The 22,898-nt window shown below is 42.2% G+C and overlaps 1 long non-coding RNA gene across 1 annotated transcript in view; it reads right to left on the bottom strand.

The window, feature by feature from the left end:
- Positions 1-22,898, bottom strand: part of LOC115075595 — a 45,140-nt gene that overhangs the window by 21,795 nt on the left and 447 nt on the right. The gene's annotated exons all lie outside the window — the stretch shown is intronic.

The raw sequence follows: 22,898 nt of genomic DNA on the forward strand, positions 1-22,898 counted from the left end.
GTCTTATTTAAATCCAATCTAAAAATCCACAATTTTTAGACTGCTTTTAAATCTTAACTTTTCCTTGTTCCATTTACAGTCTTATAGGTAAATTTTCAAACGTTATGCGCATAAATATAACATACTGTTGTAGCAATTTTCAAAAGCCACTTATGCAAGTAAATCTTATGGACAATGGCATATATTGTAGCAATTTTCAAAAGTATTGTTTTTGACCCGACATGAAAAGCAGAATCAAATCTGTTTTTTTTTTTTAATTACATGTTCTTTGTGGTCTTAAACACTTACTAGACCCCCCCCCCCCCCCCCCCCCCCCCCGACTTTAAGACAGTTGTACAGGCGTCAATTCTCCCTTTGGTGGACACACTGCAACTCTGTCCTTTTGGGTTTACCTGCAGTTACCTTAAAACCCCTACAGTTACTGGTTAATGCCAATGCTTGCCTTATTGCTGGCACAAAGAAATGAGTTCACATTACCCCCACTCTCATTGAGTTACATTGGCTACTCACCATTGAACACAACAAATATAAGGTTGCTATCATCACCTTCAAATTGACCATATCTGCGGCTTATCCTTAGGGTAATGCTCTTTTACATCTTTATTGTCCTACTCAACAGTTATGGTCTTCTCAATGAGGCTTACTAGACATTTCATCACCTCAGCAAGCCAAACTTTGAACAACCAGAGACTATGTTTTTTCAGTGGCGACACCTACTCTCTGGAATTCTCTTCCTTTCAATTGAGGCAGGCAGATGGTGTCTTTTAAAAACATGGCTGCTCAGACAGGCATTTTATTAGTTTCTTCATAACTTAATAATGGTCTCAGTTTCCTTTTTATGTTTTATTTGTAGTTAGGTTTTATTAATGTTCTTAGGTTTTAAGTTTGTATATGTATTCAGTTTTACTCATGCTTTTATGTTTAGTTATGTTAGTTTATGTATTTGATTTTATGTTGTTACTATTATGTATGTTATTAGATTTCCTTGTAGATCATTTTGTATACCACCTAGGATATAGGCAATATATACATTTTAAATAAAGATAAAAAGATAAAGTACATTTACATTTGTAATGCTTTTGAAAACCAGGACCTCATTGATTTTAATTATTTTCTTAATAAATAAAATTCAAAAAGGCTTTTACTTTGTATGTTTGTCTTGATTAGATTGTAATCTACTGAGGAAGGATTCTCATCTATTTTTGTACAGTGTTGCATATGTCAAGTAATGCTATAGAATGATAAATAATAGTAGTAATGGTAGGCCATTTTTTGTTCATTTCATTCAAGACAAGCCAAAAATGCCTTCATTTGTTGCTCTTTTCATTCATTTTTAACAAATGCACATCCCTATGACCAACATTATAGCAGCAGCAGGGAGATATTGACACAACCAATGGTAGTATTAGCCAGTTGCAAATGATAATAGTGCAGCACATTAGAAAACATCTGTTGTTGCTGATCTGTGACTACTGACCAGAGTGATCCATGTTATACAAGATAGCAGGAATGGCATATTACCAAAATCATCAGAAAAAATAATACTTCTCTCCTATATTCAGCGTATGTGTACTAATTATGTAAGACACTGAACAAGAATATTGTTAGATTGTGACACCACTAACCAATGACTAAGTTACAAGTGAGTAGGGGTGTGCATTCATTTTTGACGTACTGGCAATCCGCAAAGTATATGTCCCTATTCGTTGTATTCGTGGGGTCACGAACGTATGGCGAACCCCCATGAATACAACGTATCTACCGAATAAAACCCCCACCTTCCTGACCCCCCCCCCCCTAAGACTTACCAAAAGTCCCTAGTGGTCCAGCGGGGGTCCTGGCATGATCTCCTGCACTCGGGCTGTCGGCTGCCGGTATTCAAAATGGCGCCGATAGCCTTTGCCCTCACTATGTTACAAGTTGCTCCTACCATGTGACAGGGGCCGACCAATGGCACTGGTAGCCCCTGTTCATTAGTTACATATGTAACTAATGAACAGATCAGGGTCCCCCGAGAACGGATGCAACGGATTTGGCTCCGCACGAATACGAATACAGAATGGAACTAATCCGTCCCTGCTGCACATCCCTACAAGTGAGAATTCATGACATGTTTGAGTCTGCTGGCCTATTTTAAGCTTGAGACCTTTGATTATTGACTGAAAAACCTCTTCCCTCTTCCTCTGCCTCCCATAAAGCATTGGCACTAAGCAAGCTAAGTCAGACCTATTTTTATGCTTTCATGCATGAGTAGAAAAAATCCGTGTCCACCCATTCCCATTGTCCATTACAATGAACATAAGAACATAAGAAATTGCCATGCTGGGTCAGACCAAGGGTCCATCAAGCCCAGCACCCTGTTTCCAACAGAGGCCAAACCAGGCCACAAGAACCTGAAAATTACCCAAACACTAAGAAGATCCCATGCTACTGATGCAATTAATAGCAGTGGCTATTCCCCAAGTAAACTTGATTAATAGCCATTAATGGACTTCTCCTCCAAGAACTTATCCAAACCTTTTTTGAACCCAGCTACACTAACTGTACTAACCACATCCTCTGGCAACAAATTCCAGAGCTTTATTGTGCGTTGAGTGAAAAATAATTTTATACGATTAGTCTTAAATGTGCTACTTGCTAACTCCATGGAATGCCCCCTAGTCCTTCTATTATTCGGAAGTGTAAATAACCGAGTCACATCTACTCGTTCAAGACCTCTCATGATCTTAAAAACCTCTATCATATCCCCCCTCAGCTGTATCTTCTCCAAGCTGAACAGCCCTAACCTCTTCAGCCTTTCCTCATAGGGGAGCTGTTCCATCCCCTTTATCATTTTGGTTGCCCTTCTCTGTACCTTCTCCATCGCAACTATATCTTTTTTGAGATGCGGCGACCAGAATTGTACACAGTATTCAAGGTGCAATCTCACCATGGAGCAATATAGAGGCATTATGACATTTTCCATTTTATTAACCATTCCCTTCTTAATAATTCCTAACATTCTGTTTGCTTTTTTGACTGCTGCAGCACACTGAGCCGACGATTTTAAAGTATTGTCCACTATGATGCCTAGATCTTTTTCATGGGTGGTAGCTTCTAATATGGAACCTAACATCTTGTAACTACAGCAAGGGTTATTTTTCCCTATATGCAACACCTCGCACTTGTCCACATTAAATTTAATCTGCCATTTGGATGCCCAATCTGCCAGTCTTGCAAGGTCCTCCTGTAATGTATCACAGTCTGCTTGTGATTTAACAACTCTGAATAATTTTGTATCATCCGCAAATTTGATAACCTCACTCATATTCCTTTCCAGATCATTTATATATATATTGAAAAGCACTGGTCCAAGTACAGATCCCTGAGGCACTCCACTGTTTACCCTTTTCCACTGAGGAAACTGACCATTTAATCCTACTCTCTGTTTCCTGTCTTTTAACCAGTTTGTAATCCACGAAAGGACATCGCCTCCTATCCCATGACTTTTTAGTTTTCGTAGAAGCCTCTCATGAGTGACTTTGTCAAACGCCTTCTGAAAATCCAAATACACTACATCTACTGGTTCACCTTTATCCACATGTTTATTAGCCCCTTCAAAAAAATGAAGCAGATTTGTTAGGCAAGACTTCCCTTGGGTAAATCCATGTTGACTGTGTTCCATTAAATCATGTCTTTCTATATGCTCTACGATTTTGATCTTGAGAATAGTTTCCACTATTTTTCCCGGCACTGAAGTCAGGCTCACTGGTCTATAGTTACCCGGATCGCCCCTGGAGCCTTTTTTAAATATTGGGGTTACATTGGCCACCCTCCAGTCTTCAGGTACAATGGATGATTTTAATGATAGGTTACAAATTTTAACTAATAGATCAGAAATTTCATTTTTTAGTTCCTTCAGTACCCTAGGATGCATACCATCTGGTCCAGGTAATTTGCTACTCTTTAGTTTGTCAATCTGGCCTACTAATTCTTCCAGGTTCACAGTGATTTTGTTCAGTTCATTTGACTCATCCCGGAACTGGTAAACACAGAGGCAAAGAATTCATTTAGTCTTTCTGCAATGGCCTTATCTTCCCTAAGAGCCCCTTTAACCCCTCAGTCAAATAATGGTCCAACTGACTCCCTCACAGGTTTCTTGCTTCGGATATATTTTAACAAGTTTTTATTATGAGTCTTTGCCTCAATGGCCACCTTCATTTCAAATTCTCTCTTCGCCTGACTTATCAATGTTTTACACTTAACTTGACAATGCTTATGTTTTATCCTATTTTCTTCAGATGGATCCTTCTTCCAATTTTTGAAGGATTTTTTTTGGCTAAAATAGCCTCTTTCACCTCACCTTTTAACCATGACGGTAATTGTTTTGCCTTCCTTCAATGCATGGAATACATATGAACTGCGCCTCTAGGCTTGTATTTTTAAACAATGTCCAAGCCTGTTGAACACTTTTAACCTTTGCAGCTGCACCTTTCAATTTTTTTTCTATTTTCCTCATTTTATCAAAGTTTCCCTTTTGAAAGTTTAGTGTTAGAGCTGCAGATTTACTTATTGTCCCCCTTCCAGTTATTAGTTTAAATTTGATCATGTTATGATCACTGTTGCCAAGTGGCCACCCCCCCACCCCCACCATTACCTCTCTCAGCAAATCCTGCATTCCACTAAGAATTAAATCTAAAATAGCTCCCTCTCTTGTTGGTTCCTGAACCAATTGCTCCATGAAGCAGTCATTTATTACATCCAGGAACTTTATGTCTCTAACAAGACCTGATGTTACATTTACCCAATCAATATTGGGGTAATTGAAATCTTCATCTAGACAGGTGCAGGACAGAATACTTGCTTATGTGCAAGGTTGGCTTCTGTTGATTGTTTGGTAATTGAAATCTCCCATTATTATTGCACTGCCAAATTGGTTACCTTCCCTGATTTCTCTTAACATTTCATCATCTGTCTGACCATTTTGTCCAGGTGGATGGTAGTATACTCCTATCACTATACTCTTATACAACACACATGGTGAATAGAACACATGGGATAACCTTCACGGAGCAGCAGTTACTATTATTTATTATTATTTATTCACTTTTTTATACCGGTATTCAAAGCATATCATATCGGTGTACATGGTAAAAACATTCACATCCAACATAAACAATATAATATAACATATCTAAGTACTAGGGATGAACAAAAAAATATTGTTTTTGTTAATCAGTTCATTTTCGGCAGGTTTTTTCCCATGAATTTCTGTTCATGGATTGTTTGATTCATTTTCATTTGTGAGAAAAAATAAATCAATCAATTAAAGAAACAAAAACAAAATAGCCAAAAAAAGAAAACGAGGCCTCCCGGGGCCTCCTGACTGGAAACATCCAGGGCCAGGATCCCCTCGGACCTCACACCCAGTCCGGTGAGGATCTGCCGGCTTCAGCCTAGGCCCAGCCTGAAGCCTCAGCCTCATACAGGCTGAGGACATGGTAGCTCTCCACCACCTTAGCCCCCAGAGGATGTCATCATTTGGCAGTGAAGATCCAAAGAAAGAAGACGTCAGAAGGGGGAGCTCCAGGCCTGAACACTGAGGCCTGGGCCTGAGCCTAGGCCAAAGCCCATACATCAGGACTCAGCCTCCTGGCTGAGGCCCTGGCATGAAGCTTGGTTCCAGGTCTCAGCCCTGGTGCTGGGACCTGGCCTCTGGATCGGGTCATGGCATCAGACCCAGGCCTCAGCCTTCAACAGAACCCGATGGATCAGGTAAGTTCTTGTTTATATTTTTTAAAACTGTTCAGGGGCCTTGGCCTAGACCCTGTCATTGTGGGTGGGCCTAGGCCACAGTACCTGCTTTGGGCTTCGGCCTATGCCTGAACACAATGCCGGCACCTCGGCCTAGGCTCGAAGCCAGGGTCTTGCCTAGAGCATAGACCACAGCTTCTGCTTTGGGTCTCAGCCTATACCCTAGGCGAGGCCCCAGCTTCGGGTCTAGAACTAGGCCCAATGTATTTTTTTTTTCTTAAAACAAAATGAACGAATACGATTTTTTTCATTCGGGAGGCTCCCAATTCAGTTCAGAGAACCCCAAATGAAACAAATTAGCCTTATTCATCTCGTTTTGCAGTTTCATTTTAAACGAATGCATAGCCCTAGTTACTATCCTTAAAAGAGTGCAATCTGCATGGATTGGCAATTACTACCAGAAGCAAATTGCTGGGCAGACTATATGGACCATTTGGTCTTTATGTTTTGTCATTACTATGTTTCTATGTTATGAATGACTTACTCTAATGTCAAACTTCTAAACCAGGTTGCCAAAATTTTAATGGATTTTGTCAAAACTATGGAAAATTCATTGCATCAGGTTAAATGGATTTCCTCAGTGAACATAAAGAAAAATCCAAAATTTGAGTATTGTTAAAACCAAGGAAAAATGTACCTGATTCAAGTTCAAACTTATATTATTTGCACATGTCTAATTATAACATATTTTAAGAGCATTCTGTGATATGATTCTGTGCATTTATGGCTGTTGAAGCAATAATATCAAGCGTATCTATTACTATCAGTTTAGCTGTGCTGGCAATACTTAAATTCAGAGCTTCACATCATTTTTTTTTGCATCAGCTATTCCATTAAATTACTTTCCATAATGCAGATAGAAAGTGGGATAGCACTGTGTTACTGCATATGAATGTACTCGGGAATATATGCACCAGCTAAATCTGGAATATGTATTTAATCTGAAGTTCAACCTTATACTGTTCAGTAATCAGTTGTCCCATGTAGAATATTTAGGGATCTATATACTAAGCTACATTGAAATCAAGAAGTAAAACACATTACTTGCCCATTTTAATATCCATATTAAACAGCAGTTTAACACAGCATTCAAAAAGAGGTCTGTTTTCAAAGGCTTTGTCCAGGTAACTTTAGGAGTCAACTGGACAAACCCTGAGGTGTGACATTTTTATCTTGCTCCCCTGCTAAATTTTTTCCAGGCATGTCATTACCCACACTCAATTCACCCTGCTAAAAAAAAGGAAGTTCTGTGGGGCATTCCTGGTGCATGGTTTCATGTTGTTCTGGCAACATGGATATTTAGCAGTACAGAGTCAAAAATTACTTGAGTAACTCAGTTTGGACAAATCATTGCCCTAAAGTTCAGTGGCGCTGTAATGCAGACAAGTGGTGCTGAATATCCAAGTAACGTTAACTGAAGAAATAGATAATCTACCAGTCAGAGGCTTTTGAATATGGTTCTCAGAGCCAATGAGAAACAGATCGAAGCAACATTAAATGGAATGTAGCCATTTTAGTGTGGCTGTGTTTTGCGTCCTTCCCCGCAGCTCTCTTTTAACTGGCCCAGAGATGTGGATCCATTTATCACAGGCTGCAAAAGATCAGGCAGAAACAAGTGAGAGCACCAATATAGGGCTTCTTGGCCTGCCCAAAGTCTACTAACTTCCCCCCAATATGAACAATCCTCCCGATCCCAAGGCCAATGATCCTGCCCTCCCCCCCCCCCCCTTCCCCTGCCTCCATCTCAGTCAATCCTCCAACAGTCAAAGACCCTGCACTCTGACAACCAAACACAACCCCTGCCTACCCACCCTTTTCCCAGGACTAATTCAATTTTGCTAAGCAAGTTGGCCAAAATAACTTTAATGCAGCTTAGAAAACACCATAGAAGAGAGCAATGAGCTCATTTCCATGATATTCAAATTGGCAGCCAGGCTGTCTTTAATGAGGACATGTTAGGGATCCTAACACCATGTTAATGGCTTCAGCAAATCCGTATTTTGGAGTGCACGCATTAGCTATATAACATGGTTTAGTAAATAGACTCATAAAAGCATATGTGTTCACAATCTGATATGGTATAACTAGTTAGCTCATTGTGGAACCAATGTAATAAAATGCATTAAAGGTAATGCAAGTGTGAACATGCATTAAACTCCTGCATTAAGTATTGTAAGCAGTTAACACATATTAGCAGTGCTGTTAATGTGTATAAACTAGCTTGCATTAGTGTTAACATAAGATCTAAGCTAATTAGGTAATTAGCTCATTACCTATTAGCGCTTTGAAAAACTGTGCACTATAATATGCAAAATGTAACCCAGATGCATTAATGTTAAAAATGTGAATACACCTCAAGGAGGCATAGCTAAGAGTTTGCATTACTGTCCACATTAGCATTGCATACTTTCATGCCCATACTATACGGTCTGTGCCTAATTTGCATCTCGTGAATATCATCCATTAATATATATACATCTAAATGGCCAATGTTAAAGCACTTTAGTACATTGACTCTAATATCTTAATATGTCTATCTATATACACACAAGATGTCCCAGTAGGCTAGTAGAAATATAGTATCTTCTGTTACTTTTCTTGCTATACTTGTGCATTGCAAAATCTATTGCACAAATATCATAAAAGAAGCTTGAAAACTGAAAAATTATTTCTTGCAATTGAGTTATTTCTTTGGTTTTCATCCCACTTGGCATATGTTCCTTGCCTGAGGCATTAGTAGTTGACAGTGTATGCCTCTTGTTTCCCTTATTCACTAAGTAGCAATTGTCTTCTAATTTTATCTGAAGAGCTACTTGACCTCTCAGCCTCTTTCAGTTTATGGTTCCTATTCACACTTTCTCTGTGATAGAGGCATTAGATTTGGGCCATCTATTTTCTTTCCTAGACAATATCGTGGCATGATAGCACTGTCATTACAATAGGTGTTCTCAGATTGCGAATAAATGCCTGATGCAGCAACCAAAAACCAGTTCTGCATCTTTGTCTTTGAATTTCTCATTTTGATTGTGCTAGGAAAAAAATGGTGCAAAATGTGTATGGATGTGTATGTGCAGGGGGTTATAGGTAATAATAAAAAGACTTACATCTTAGTAAAACAAAAATGTCAGGTACCAGCTCCAATCAGCAGGGAATGCCATTGAATATAATTGGATTGTTATGAATTTCTGTGGATGCATTTTTATTTTATTTTTTAAAGCACAATGATTGTATAATGCCTATAATTGCCTAGTCAAGCTTTATACTTGGATTTTGCTATTAAGATAGTATATAGGAGAATTCGTCTAGCTTGGGAACAGAATTATATACTATAGTAGACGGCTCAATTAATTTTTTCTCACAATAGTTGAAATCAATTTCAAACTAGTTCGAATATATTCCATGATGGCTAAGAATAATTCATTTTGCTATTTAAAAGCAGTCTGAAGCATTAGTACTTGAAAAGATGAGAACCGCCCCACAGTAGTACCCATATAACTCATTCCTGACCAAGGGCATAAGCTAGGCAGTACTGAGCCATTATACAAAGTGCGATGAATGTAGGATACATGTACAACATAGCTGCTTAATTTGTATTCTAGTTCTACTTACTGGCCACCAGTAATGTTGTATGTACTGAGTACTACTTTATTCAGCCATCATAAATCTTTAATTACAAAGATCCACATTCAGTCACTGTCCAGATACCAAAGTTAGCTGTCAAACTTATCTGGTTAATAGAGGGGTACATTTAAAAAAAAAAAGCGCGAGCACGTACTTTTGTTCACGCACCAGGCGTGAACAAAAGTACGCGTAGCCGCGCGTATCTATTAAAATCCGGGGTCGGCGCACGCAAGGGGGTGCACATTTGTGCACCTTGCAAGCGCCAAGCCCTGCGCGTGCTGCCCATTCCCTCCGAGGCCGCTCCGAAATCAGAGCGGCCTCGGAGGGAACTTTCCTTCTGCCTTCCCCCACCTTCCCCTCCCTTCCCCTACCTAACTCACCCCCCCAGCCCTATCTAAACCCCCCCCACCTGTATCGCAAAAGTTACGCCTGCTCGAGGCAGGTGAAACTCGCACGCGCTGGTGGCCCGCTGGCGTGCCATCACCCGACCCAGGGGCTGGTCCGGAGGCCTCGGCCATGCCCCCCGGAATGCCCCCGGGCCAGCACCATGCCCCCCGGAACGCCCCCCAGAACGCTCCGAACGTTGCACCGCCCCCGACACACACCCCTAGCAAAGCCCCGGGACTTACGCGCATCCCGGGGCTTGTACGCTTCACTGAGCCTATGCAAAATAGGCTCGGCACGCGCAGGGTTTTTTTTTTTTTTTTTTTAAGGGTTACGCATGTAACTTATGCGCGTAACCCTTTTAAAATCCACCCCAGTAAGTACAGCCACACTATTGAATATGGCTGGCTATCTTAAAGTTAGCTGGCTAACTTTGGGTCCAATGCAATAAACCTGTGTGGAAAATGGGTGCTCAGTGTTGAGCACCCACTTTCCTAATGCGCCCAACCACCTCTCCTGGGTGCGTGACTGAATATTTAAATGAAGGGTTGTACTAAAAAGGAGGTGCTAGGGACAAATGTGCATCTCTAGTGCCTCCTTGGCAGTGGGCGCCTAGGAGAGGTGGCTGTCAGTGGGTTAAGAAAACGAACACAGTTCAGGAAACTGGACGCTCATTAATTAAATGTCCCTTTACCTAACCTGACCGCCGGCTCACTTTTTTTTTGTAAATTTTTTTTTTAAACACTCTGGTCCTTTTGGTTCCTTCAACTTAATATTGCCATGATATTAAGTTGGAGAAAGTACAGAAAAGCAGTATTTCTGCTTTTCTGAACACTTTTTGGGCTGCTCAGAAATTGCCTGCTCTGGGCAGGTGTTAATTTCTGAGGGTGAAAATGTGCGCATTGGGGGGCAGATTTTAAAAGCCCTGCTCGCGTAAATCCGGGAGGATTTACGCGAGCAGGGCCTTGCGCGCCGGCGCGCCTATTTTCGATAGGCCGCCGGCGCGCGCAGATCCCCGGGACTCGCGTAAGTCCCGGGGTTTTCAGTCGGGGGTGTGTTGGGAGCGGGGCCGATCGGCGTGGCGTTTTGGGGGTGGGACGCGGCGTTTCGGGGGCGGGCCCAGGGGCGTGGTTTCAGGGCCGGGGCGATTCGGGGGTGTGGCCGCGCCCTCCGGAACCGCCCCCGGATCGCGTCTCGGCGTGCCAGCAGCCCGCTGGCGCGCGTGGATTTACGTCTCCCTCCGGGAGGCGTAAATCCATGGATAAAGGTAGGGGGGGTTTAGATAGGGCCGGGGGGGTGGGTTAGGTAGAGGAAGGGAGGGGAAGGTGAGGGGAGAGAACGGAGGCAGGCTGCGTGGCTCGGCGCGCGCCGGCTGCCCAAAATCGGAGCCTTGCGCGCTCCGATCCTGGATTTTAGCAGATACGCACGTATCTGCTAAAATCCAGCGTACTTTTGTTTGCACCTGGAGCGCAAACAAAAGTACGCAAACGCGCCATTTTAAAAAATCTACCCCACGGTGCACTTTTTTTTTTTCAATCGAGAGAGAATAGCTAATAGCCTCATCAACATGGATTTGCAAGCACTATTAGCTTCGGGGGGGGGGGGGGGAGGGGGTGGTTGGACATGCATTTTGGATGTGCATACAAAACCCACATCCGACCATGGGTTAAACAGTGCGCTCAGCATTGGCCCCTTTATCTAGTAACTTTATGAAAACTCTAGGAATGTATGGGAAGAGCTAGGAAAACTGAAGGTGGACAAAGCCATGGGGCCTGATGAGGTTCAGCCCTGGATACTGAGGGAGCACGGAGATGTGCTGGCGGCTCCACTGTGTGACCAGTTCAATAGCGCCCTTGAAACGGGAGTGGTGCTGAGTGATTGGAGAAGAGTGACGGTGGTCCTGCTTCACAAGAGCGGGAGCAGTCAAGAGGCTGGAAACTACAAGCCGGTTTGCCTCACCTCGGTGGTGGGAAAGATATTAGAGTCACTGCTGAAGGAAAGATTTGTAAACTATCTACAAGCAGCAGAATTGATGGACCAGAGGCAGCATGGTTTCACCAAGGGAAGGTCCTGTCAGACAAATCTGATCGACTTTTTTGGTTGGGTGACTAAGGAGTTGGATCAAGGAAGAGTGCTCGATGTCATCTACTTGGATTTTAGCAAAGCTTTTGATACAGTCCCGTACAGGAGGCTGGTGAATAAAATGAGAAGCTTAGGAGTGAGTGCCAAGGCGGTGGCCTGGATTGCAAATTGGTTGACGGACAGAAGACAATGTGTGATGTTAAATGGAACTTACTCTTAAGAGAGAGCGGTGTTAAGTGGAGTTCCGCAAGGATCGGTGTTGGGACCGGTCCTGTTCAATATCTTCGTGAGCGACATTGCGGACGGGATAGAAGGTAAGGTTTGTCTTTTTGCGGATGACACTAAGATCTGCAACAGAGTGGACATGCCAGAAGGAGTGGAGAGAATGAGATGGGATTTAAGGAAGCGGAAGAGTAGTCGAAGATATGGCAGCTGAGATTCAATGCCAAGAAGTGCAGAGTCATGCATATGGGGAGTGGAAATCCGAATGAACTGTATTCGATGCGGGGGGGGGGGGGGGGGGGGGGGGGGGTGTGAGGGCTGGTGTGCACGGAGCAGAAGAGAGACCTTGGGGTGACATTGTCTAACGATCTGAAGTCGGCGAAAATGTGAAAAGGCAATAGTTAAAGCCAGAAGAATGCTGGGCTGCATAGAGAGAGAAATATTGAGCAAGAAAAGGGAAGTGATTATCCCCTTGTACAGGTCCTTGGTGAGGCCTCACCTAGAGTACTGTGCTCAGTTCTGGAGACTGTATCTCCGAAGGGACAGAGACAGGATTGAAGTGGTCCAGAGAAGGGCGACCAAAAAGGTGGAGGGTCTTCATCAAATGATTTATGAGGAGAGATTGAAGAATCTAAATATGTACACCCTGGAGAAAAGGAGGAGCAGAGGTGATATGATACAGACTTTCAGATACTTGAAAGGTATTAATGATCTAAAGACAATGACAAAACTTTTCCATTGGAAAAAAATCAGCAGAACCAGGGGTCACGATTTGAAACTCCAGAGAGGAAGACTCAGAACCAATGTCAGGAAGTATTTCTTCACGAAGAGGATGGCGGATGCCTGGAACGCCCTTCCGGAGGAAGTGGTGAAGACCAAAACTGTGAAGGCCTTCAAAGGGGCGTGGGATAAATACTGTGGATCCATAAAGTCTAAAGGAGGTGAATGACGAGAAGAGGCAGGGGGGTAGTTTGCGGGAATTATGGCTACTACCTGGAGATTAATACCCTTATTCAATAAACATACTCACTGTCAATGCAACTCCAGCATTGCTCTATGCTTCAACAGCAAGAGGAAATGTGGAAAAAAAGGATTTGCAAAAAAAAAAAACAAAAACCAGGGAGTAGCTTGCTTGTTGCGGCGGTTACTACCCCAAACCAAATAAGTCTGATACTTCACCTTCAATGCATATCCAGCATACCTCTCTGCTTCAACAGCCGGGGGGAAAGAGGTAAAGAGGATTTTTATTCAGGCAAGAACCAACAAGGAATGAATTACATAGTCTGGGTAAACAAATAATTAAGGGAGTAGCTTGCTTGTTACGGCGGTTACTACCCTGAATTAATTAAGCCTGATACTTCACTGGGAATACATATCCAGCGCAACACACTGCTTCAATAGCAGGGGGAATAAAGAAAAGAGGAATTATATTCAGACAACAACTAACAAGGACTGAATGGCACAGGCTGGGTAAACAAACAAGCATGGGAGTAACTTGCTTATTGCAGCAGTTGCTACCCCTGAGCAACTGAGCTGGATGCTTCGCTTGGATGCAGCTCCAGCGCTGCTCTCTACATCAATAGCGGGGGTGGAGGGAAACTGGAACCAGGGGGTTGCTGATGGGGACCAAGAGTAACAGATAAGTATGAGAAAAAAAAATAAGTGTGAAAGCTTGCTGGGCAGACTGGATGGGCTGTTGGTCTTCTTCTGCCATCATTTCTATGTTTCTATGACCTGACAAGATTTAATCAGCTAAGTTATCGAGCTAACTCTGAATATGGGGAGTTAGTAGGATAACTTAGCCAGCTAATTTAACTCCTTCTAGTTATGCCCTCGGAATGCCCCTAACTTATCCAGCTAAATTCTAGTCGGATAGGTGTCCAAATCTTCATTCAGCTGGTTAACTTCTGGTTCCCTCTAAATGCTTTTGAATATGGACTTCATGATGTATAGCTGTAGTGCTCAAACAAGTCATCAGACCTTCAGATGCCCCTTGCAATCCCATAGTCTGGTTTTCAGGATTTTGTTAATGAATATGTATGACAAATATTTATGTAATTAATCTTTACTATATGCAAATATATCTCATGCATATTTATTAGAAACATTCTGAAAACTAGACTGGCTGGGATTGGTGTATCAAATTGACTATAATATAAATATCAGGGACCACCATTACATGCCATATGCTTTTGCAAATCTGAAAGATAATGTTTAAAAGATTTCATTTTTAATCTTTTATACACAATTAAGATCCTAACTTTCAAACCAATTTGCGATACTGGATGTACATATTGAGATTTAGTGTAGCATTTTAGAAACTGCGTAGCAGGAGCTGAACAGTTTATAAAACAGTGTGCTTATGCTTCAAACTATGCATGTAAACATTTACACATATATTTTAGAAGCATAAACAAATATACTAGGACGGCTCGTGCCAACAGATGCAGCCATTCTATAATATATGGGGCGGATTTTCAAAGGCCTGCGCACGTAAATCCTTCCGGATTTACGTGCGCAGGGCCCTCGCGCGCCTATTTTGCATAGGCCGCCGGTGCGCGTAAAGCCCCGGGACGCGCGTAAGTCCCGGGGCTTCCTGTTGGGGGCGTGTCGAGATGATGCGCCGTTTAGGGGGTGGCATGGGCGTGGTTTCGGCCCGGGGACATTCCGGGGGCATGGCGGCGGCCTCCGGAACAGCCCCCTGGACCGGACCACGGAGCGGGGCACCCGGCTGACACGCGCAAAGTTACGCCTGCTATCAGCAGGCGTACCTTTGCCGACAAAGGTAAGGGGGGGGGTTTAGATAGGGCCGGGGGGGTGGGTTAGGTAGGGGAAGGGAGGGGAAGGTGCGGGGAGGGTGAAGGAAAGTTCCCTCCGAGGCCGCTCAGAAATCGGAACGGCATTGGAGGGAACGGAGGCAGGCTGCGCGGCTCGGCGCGCACAGGCTGCCGATTTTGCGCAGCCTTGCGCGCGCCGACCCCAGATTTTATAAGCTACGCGCGCATCTTATAAAATCAGGCGTACTTTTGTTCGCGCCTGCTGCGCAAACAAAAGTACGCGCTCAAGCAACTTTTTAAAATCTGCCCCATGTGTGTATATGCACATGTGTTATAAAATTGGCAGTACATGTGCACACAATTTTATATGGACATGCACATGTGCACGCAAATGCCGACACAAATACCCATTTCCCCAGTTCATTCCCAGTTTGCCCTGGTAAAAGGATAAGAATTCCTAACCCCCCCCCCCCCCCCTAGCTAGATAGCCTCTCTTTTATCCTAATAACCACGCAGACTAGCCCTGACTTTTTTATTTTAAAACTTACACGCCAGCCATAACAGAAGTAAAGTTACACAACAGGGGACTTCGGTGCATGCTTGTGTGTGTAAATACTTATGTACAGACTTCATTTTACAGACTCGGACCGCCCATGACTTGCCCAGACCTCGCCCATTGCCTCGCCCCTTTTTTTTGCTTTTTCCCTTTGTGGGCGTACTGGGAGATACACGCGTAGTCGGGTGTTTCTTAAAATCCCTACGGCATGCGCCGACTTGAGATGGGTACATATCTTCCGGCTTTGGTACACGTAGGGCTTTTAAAATCTGCTTTTGTATATACACATAAAAAATTAGAATGTACACGCATATTAGAGATGTGAATCGTGTGATCGATCGTCTTAACGATCAATTTCGGCTGGGAGGGGGAGGGAATCGTATGGTCGCAGTTTGGGTTTTTTAAATATCGTGTAAATCGTGTAAATCGAAAACCGGCACACTAAAACATCCCTAAAACCCACCCCGACCCTGTAAAATAAATCCCCCACCCTCCCGAACCCCCCCAAAATGCCTTAAATTACCTGGGGTCCAGTGGGGGGGAGGGGAAGGGGGAGGGCGGGAAAACCGGCACACTAAAACAACCCTAAAACCCACCCCGACCCTTTAAAATAAATCCCCCACCCTCCCGAACCCCCCCAAAATGCCTTAAATTACCTGGGGTCCAGAGGAAGGGTCCCGGTGTGATCTTTTACTCTCAGACCTCTTGTGCGTTGTAGAAATGGTGCCGGCGCTACCTTTGCCCTCTCATATGACAGGGCAAAGGTAGCGCCGGCGCCATTTTGTTTTTTTGTCCCCCGACGGCAGGAGCATAGGAGATCGCTCCCGGACCCCCGCTGGACCCCCAGGGACTTTTGGCCAGCTTGTGGGGGCCTCCTGACCCCCACAAGACTTGCCAAAAGTCCAGCGGGGGTCCGGGAACGACTTCCTGCACGCGAATCGTTTTTCCGTACGGAAAATGGCGCCGGCCATACACCGTATAGCCGGCGCCATTTTCCATATGGAAAAATGATTTGCGGCAGGAGATCGCTCCCGGACCCCCGCTGGACCCCCAGGAACTTTTGGCCAGCTTGGGGGGGCCTCCTGACCCCCACAAGACTTGCCAAAAGTCCAGGGGGGGTCTGGAACGACCTCCTGCAGTCGAATTGTGTTGCCGTACGGCCGCCGCCATTTTGCGCATATACAGTTTGAAAATACTAGCACGCGTCCTAGAAATCACCAGTTCGCTGATACCTCTTGTCAGTACATCCAGTCCTTCTCCAGTTCACTTAAACCCTCTAGCACTTCATTTTCAGTGCCCACCAGTTCACCCAGATCTCCAAAGCAAAAACTGCAGACAACAGACAAGTCTGATTTCAATGGCTGTGATTAATTAGCAGATGTAAATTAGCAACTTTCACATGGATTTCTTGCGCTTGCACAAAAATACCCCTAGACTGCCCCTTTTTTTTGCGCTGGTAAATATCTGCATGAAACTAAAATTAGGCGCACAATTTTGGTATCTATAAAATTGAATGTACGCAAATTCGGGCTACTTACGTGCGTATATGCCAATTTTCCACATAACCCCCTTTGAAAATACACTCAATTAGATTTTAATTCCTTACCTGTATAACAGATAATTCTAAAATCTTTATAAAAGAGCCATTTTGGGTGCAATCACCCTGGCGCTGAAGCCTTGTTTCGCTCACGATTGCAAGGGTACACACAGAAAGCCTTTAAAAGAAGAAATTATTTTCTTCCTGACTGGCATTCCACAGTCAGAAAGAAATTGCAGAACTATCTTCAACTATCAAATAGGCTATCCTAGCCATGTCTTTAAAACTCATGCTCCCTAAAAGCAGAACCAACAAGGGAGAGTAAGAAATATGATTTACTATAATCCATTCCTGACAAAATTTCAGATAGGTTTTTCTTAATCACTCACTGGAGAGGCTTGTTCCTTCAATTTCCTACCAAACTAAAGAGGTCAGAAAGGTAGAAATAAGTTAAAAAAAAAAAAAAAAAAAAGAACCCCCCCCCACAAACGCTGTTAGAATGAGAATCACTATATATTCCAGCAAGACTTGTGTATTGTACTGTGTAAATGTTCATGAACATTCCTACAAAGGAGGTGCAGCTTCATGCAGAAGTATACATTTTGTTAAATTTATAGTAAATGCATAAAAAAAATGAAGCTGTCTCCATTGATTCCCTTGTACAGTCTTATGAACAATGGTAACATTTTGGCATAGCGATCTATGATGTTAATTGTGCAACAAAAATTTAGAATACAAAAATGATCCATCATTGCCAGCATACACAGTTGTGTAGTAACTTTGACTTTAATAACAATCAGCAAGTCTATAAACGGAAGTTACAGTAAGACTGGGTATCCAGTCTTTCTCCCTTGCCAATGGGTAAAGGTCAGGCATTAATGGACTTCGATTGCACCTGGGATGATAAATATAACCATCTATAAAAATCTGTTTAAGTACTGAGACAAATGACCTAAACCAGAGCTTCCCAAACCTGCTCATGGGATCCCCCCAGCCATCTGGGTTTTCAGGATATCCATAATAAAGAAATATGGGGTAAATTTGCATGTATTGTAAACCCAGTATATGCTAATTTATCTCATACATCATTGTACATATCCTGAAAACCCAACTGACTCTGTGGTACCCAAGATAGATTTGAGAAGCCCTGACCTATGAAAAGATGAACTAGCTCTCATTTAAATTTAACAGGCCGGAGTTAATTGGGGTGGGATGACAGGTCTGGGCAGGCCTGAAAATTTCATGTTTTTGGTTTTTTTTCATTTTGGGGTGTGGGGGTGGGGGGGGGGGGGGTGGGAGGGTCCTGGATAAAGAAAAGGGCAGAAGTGATGCCCACTAGTTCCTGTCCTTTGTAAAATGACACCAGCTGGTCCTTTGACCTGTTTCATCATGACGTCAAAATGGCACTGGTCACAGGGCTAACCAAAGCCATTTTGTTTTATGACCACACAAAACTTCATTCATTTTGATGTCTTTATGGTGCCAGTCTTAGGATTGGCTGGCACCATTTTTAAAGGGATGCTGGTGGGGTAGAAGCAAGGAGTAAGTTGAGGCTGGGGAGATCTCTGGCTTTTTCGAGGAGAAGGAGGTCAGAGGGGCCTGGGAATGCCCCAGCTGGACTTAGTAGGAAGAAATGTTAGGGGCCTGGAGGTGATAGAGAGGGTATTAAATAAAGCAAACAAACTGAAAACACCTATATCTATTTCCAGAGTCCACCCAGTCTGCAACAGTTTCCTCAAAGGATCGCCCAAATAAGGGGCAGATGGATAATAGTGGGTTAAGGTAAAATAAGAGTTGACAGTCACAGACACATGCTACAAAATGATACCATTAAACAACTGTTTCTTTGCATTGGCAGTAGAGGAGGGCCTCACTCAGACATCTGCAATAGAGAGGTAAGAGGAGGTAAAGGTAAGGAGGGAAGTGGAGTCAGTGGCAGAGGATATCAGAAAAGGAAGAAACTGTTTCTGGTGGAGGACTATGGTCAGAGAATCAGTTTGGGACCTGGATTAGAGAGAGAGAGAGACATGGTGGTTAAATGCCAGCAGGACCCACAGCAGAGATACAAAGAACAGTACCTGGCAGATGAAATTTAATGTGGACAAGTGCAAGGTGTTGTACATAGGGAAAAATAACCCTTGCTGTAGTTACAAATGTTAGGTTCCATATTAGGAGCTACCACCCAGGAAAAATATCTAGGCATCATAGTGGATAATACTTTAAAATCGTCGGCTCAGTGTGCTGCAGCAGTCAAAAAAGCAAATAGAATGTTAGGAATTATTAGGAAGGGAATGGTTAATAGAACGGAAAATGACATAATGCCTCTGTATGTTTCCATGGTGAGACCGCACCTTGAATACTGTGTACAATTCTGGTCACCGCATCTTAAAAAAGATATAGTTGCGATGTAGAAGGTACAGAGAAGGGCAACCAAAATGATAAAGGGGATGGAACAGCTCCCCTATGAGGAAAGGCTGAAGAGGTTAGGGCTGTTCAGCTTGGAGAAGAGACGGCTAAGGGGGGATATGATAGAGGTCTTTAAGATCATGAGAGGTCTTGAATGAGTAGATGTGACTCGGTTATTTACACTTTCGAATAATAGAAGGACTAGGGGGCATTCCATGAAGTTAGCAAGTAACACATTTAAGACTAATCGGAGAAAATTCTTTTTCACTCAACGCACAATAAAGCTCTGGAATTTGTTGCCAGAGAAGGTAGTTAGTGCAGTTAGTGTAGCTGGGTTTAAAAAATGTTTGGATAAGTTCTTGGAGGAGAAGTCCATTAATGGCTATTAATCAATTATACTTAGGGAATAGCCACTGCTATTAATTGCATCAGTAGCATGGATTCTTCTTAGTGTTTGGGTAATTGCCAGGTTCTTGTGGCCTGGTTTTTGGCCTCTGTTGGAAACAGGATGCTGGGCTTGATGGACCCTTGGTCTGTCCCAGCATGGCAATTTCTTATGTTCTTAGTGTAATCCGCTTGAAGTGTCGAAAGCAGAAATGAAATAAAAATAAATGAATACAATTAATAAAAACAAAAATTATGAGGATTGCTGGAGCAGAAAAAGGGGAAGGAGAAATTTATGGCATAGTTAGGGATCTTCTTTTTTAGTTTTTATTTAATTTTTTTCTTGGGATTTATCAGTAATTGGTATAAAAAGCAAAAAACTGGGAGAAATTAGTGGAAAAAAATGTCTTCATTTTTCTGAGAAAATCTAATTGCAATAAATGCTGATAAATTCCCAGGAGAAATAAAATAGAAACTAAAAATGAAGGTCCCTAGTCATAGTTCATTTGGGGACAAATGACCTCTAAAAACCAAGTGAGGGCAATAGAAGAGCATGTCAGGAAAGCCTTAGCTGTCAGGAACAGTGGCCTTTCCTGAAGTATTACCTGTGTAAGGAGTCGGATTATGCTACAGATTATGCAAAGAAAGTCATGGAAGGTATTATAAGGCAGGGATGCACAAACCGGTCTTCAGGCCCCCCCCCCCCCCAACCTACTCCCTAGCCAGAATATACATGAAAAATATTTACATACATAGGAGGTAGTGCATGCAAATAAATCTCATACATATTAATTAGAGATATCCTGAAAATCCGACAGGCTGGGGGCCCCATAGACTGGTTTGAGTACCACTGTTCTAAGGAAGAGTGTTTTGATTTCTTGAGGATTGGAGCTCCATCTAGAGGGATAAAGAAATAAATTTAGAATAATGATGGCCCATATCTGTCTGAGAAGGGATTCACGGTACCAGGTGAATAGTTCAGCTAATACTTTGACTAGATGAGGGGTGGAGTGAATAGAATGCGGTTGACTTGGGCTGTCATCCTCAAACAACACATAAGTTAAGCAGAGAAATACCTAATGGTGGAAATCCAACAAAGACAATGGTAAAGAACAGAGATAATAAGATAGGTAAATATGAGGATATACAGAGAGAATACAATGGAAAGAGCAAAGGAAAGTATAGATTATAAAATTTCATGTGTATGGCTCTAATAAGAAAGAAATTAAATCATTATATTCACTTGTCACTATTATAGCATAACACTACACAGCATCTAGGTAAAATCATGTCCTTATTGTGTTTGTCAAAGCAATAAGTACACTGCATGCCCCCTATAAATAAAAAAGGAAGAAAGCAGGTAAAAATAATGCTTAAAGTTATTAAGCACAGCACAAGGAGACGATGAACTTGGGCAGGTAAATTGACTTATCCAAGGATATACAGTGAGCATGATGATGAGATGTGAACAATCAGGTGAATTTTTAAAGAAGTTACTCACATAAATATAACATACTATTGTAAACAATTTTCAAAAGCCATTTACTCACATGAAGTACATCATATGTGAGTAAATCCTATGGACAATTCAACAGCATATTATTATAGCAATTTTCAAAAGCCCACTTACATGGGTAAAGTGCATTTAGGTATGTAAAACCCATTTTTAAGCATGTAAATACTTTTGAAAATCAGGTTCATTGAAATTTAAGGTGGATAGTCTTTTACCTGCTAAGGTCTGATTTCAAATATTATAGTGGTGTAGATCTATGCTGACTAAACCAACAGGAGGTAGAAAGTGATAAAGTTTTAACAATTATTTTTGTTTATTTTTGAGATAAACAAATTGATTACAACATACTTCTGATTTTGTGTCTATAAAATGTGTTTAATGGCTGAAAATTACCTTCAGATTAATCAGGGGATGCATAATTTATGCATTGGAAGAGCATTGTAGCCAGATGCAATTTTGTTTGCAGTTTTAGCATTACAGTTAATAATGATTCTGCTGGCGTTGTTTTGTAGGACATATAATTTATTTAATAGTTGACTGAGCACTGACCCTGTATAAAATCACCATAATCAAAGTGTAGTGAATCAGTGCTTCCTGCATAAGGCCAGTTGTAACTTGGATGACAAAATGCAATCTTAATGATTTTTTTGCTGATTGTGTTGGGAACTGTTTGTTTAATCAGTTTGCACATTTGTAAGCTTTTACTGTTTAGAGATCTTTCCAGATCACTACCAGAACTACATTTCTACCAGAAGGACTGATCCATTTACTGGCTGGGAGAAAACAGAATAGCTAGTGTGGGATTATAGCTTCCCCATGGGAGAGTCTAGATGTTGAGCTTCTGCCACCATTTTAAGGTGTGGATTTTTTAGTTGACTCTCCTGGGACAGCATGGCTGGTTTGCTGGTCCCTTTTGGTTATTTTTCCTTTATGTGAAGACGTTTTATCTACCCTTCCTGCCTCTGTTTTTGGATTTAAAAGAAATTTAATTTTCTTGAGTATTCCAGGGCCCAGGGACTCAAGTTTCCTTTAACACCAGGGCAGGTGGTATCTCTCACTGAGAAAGAACAGAAGGACCATTAATTTCTGCAAAAAGGAATGACTCCACAATCATTCCCAGAGAAGAGTGGAGAGAAAGATCAGTGGTACCATCCAGGTGCGGCCATTATAATCTCAAATGAGATCTAAGGAGAAAGAGATGAGCCTTCATGTACCTTCCAAGTATGAAGGAAGGAGGGTGAGGAACTTGAAGTAAACACCACTAAAAGTATGGATATTGTGTCTTGAAATGTTTAGTATAACTTGGGCTAGCATCCTTTTCAACCAGGTATTGTGAGGTAGCTTAGAAACTTGTAATAATTGGAAAGGAGTGAGAAATAAATTATGCATTGGATTTTACTTGACTACTTGGTCAAAATTACTAGAATCAGAAGGTCACAAATGTATTATAAAGAGTGAAAGTGTAAATATTCAGAGTTATAATTATGAAAAGCTGTAAATAATTTCTTCCAACTTCATCTTGTTATCAGTAAAAATTATGTCGGAAACCATCCCATGTAGTTATCACTGAATGCTCATCAGTGCTGTGTATATGAACTTTACAGTGGAGTTGAAGTAAAAGTA

Source organism: Rhinatrema bivittatum, chromosome 14 (genome assembly GCF_901001135.1).
Source record: "Rhinatrema bivittatum chromosome 14, aRhiBiv1.1, whole genome shotgun sequence".
In the NCBI taxonomy this organism is placed as follows: domain Eukaryota; kingdom Metazoa; phylum Chordata; class Amphibia; order Gymnophiona; family Rhinatrematidae; genus Rhinatrema; species Rhinatrema bivittatum.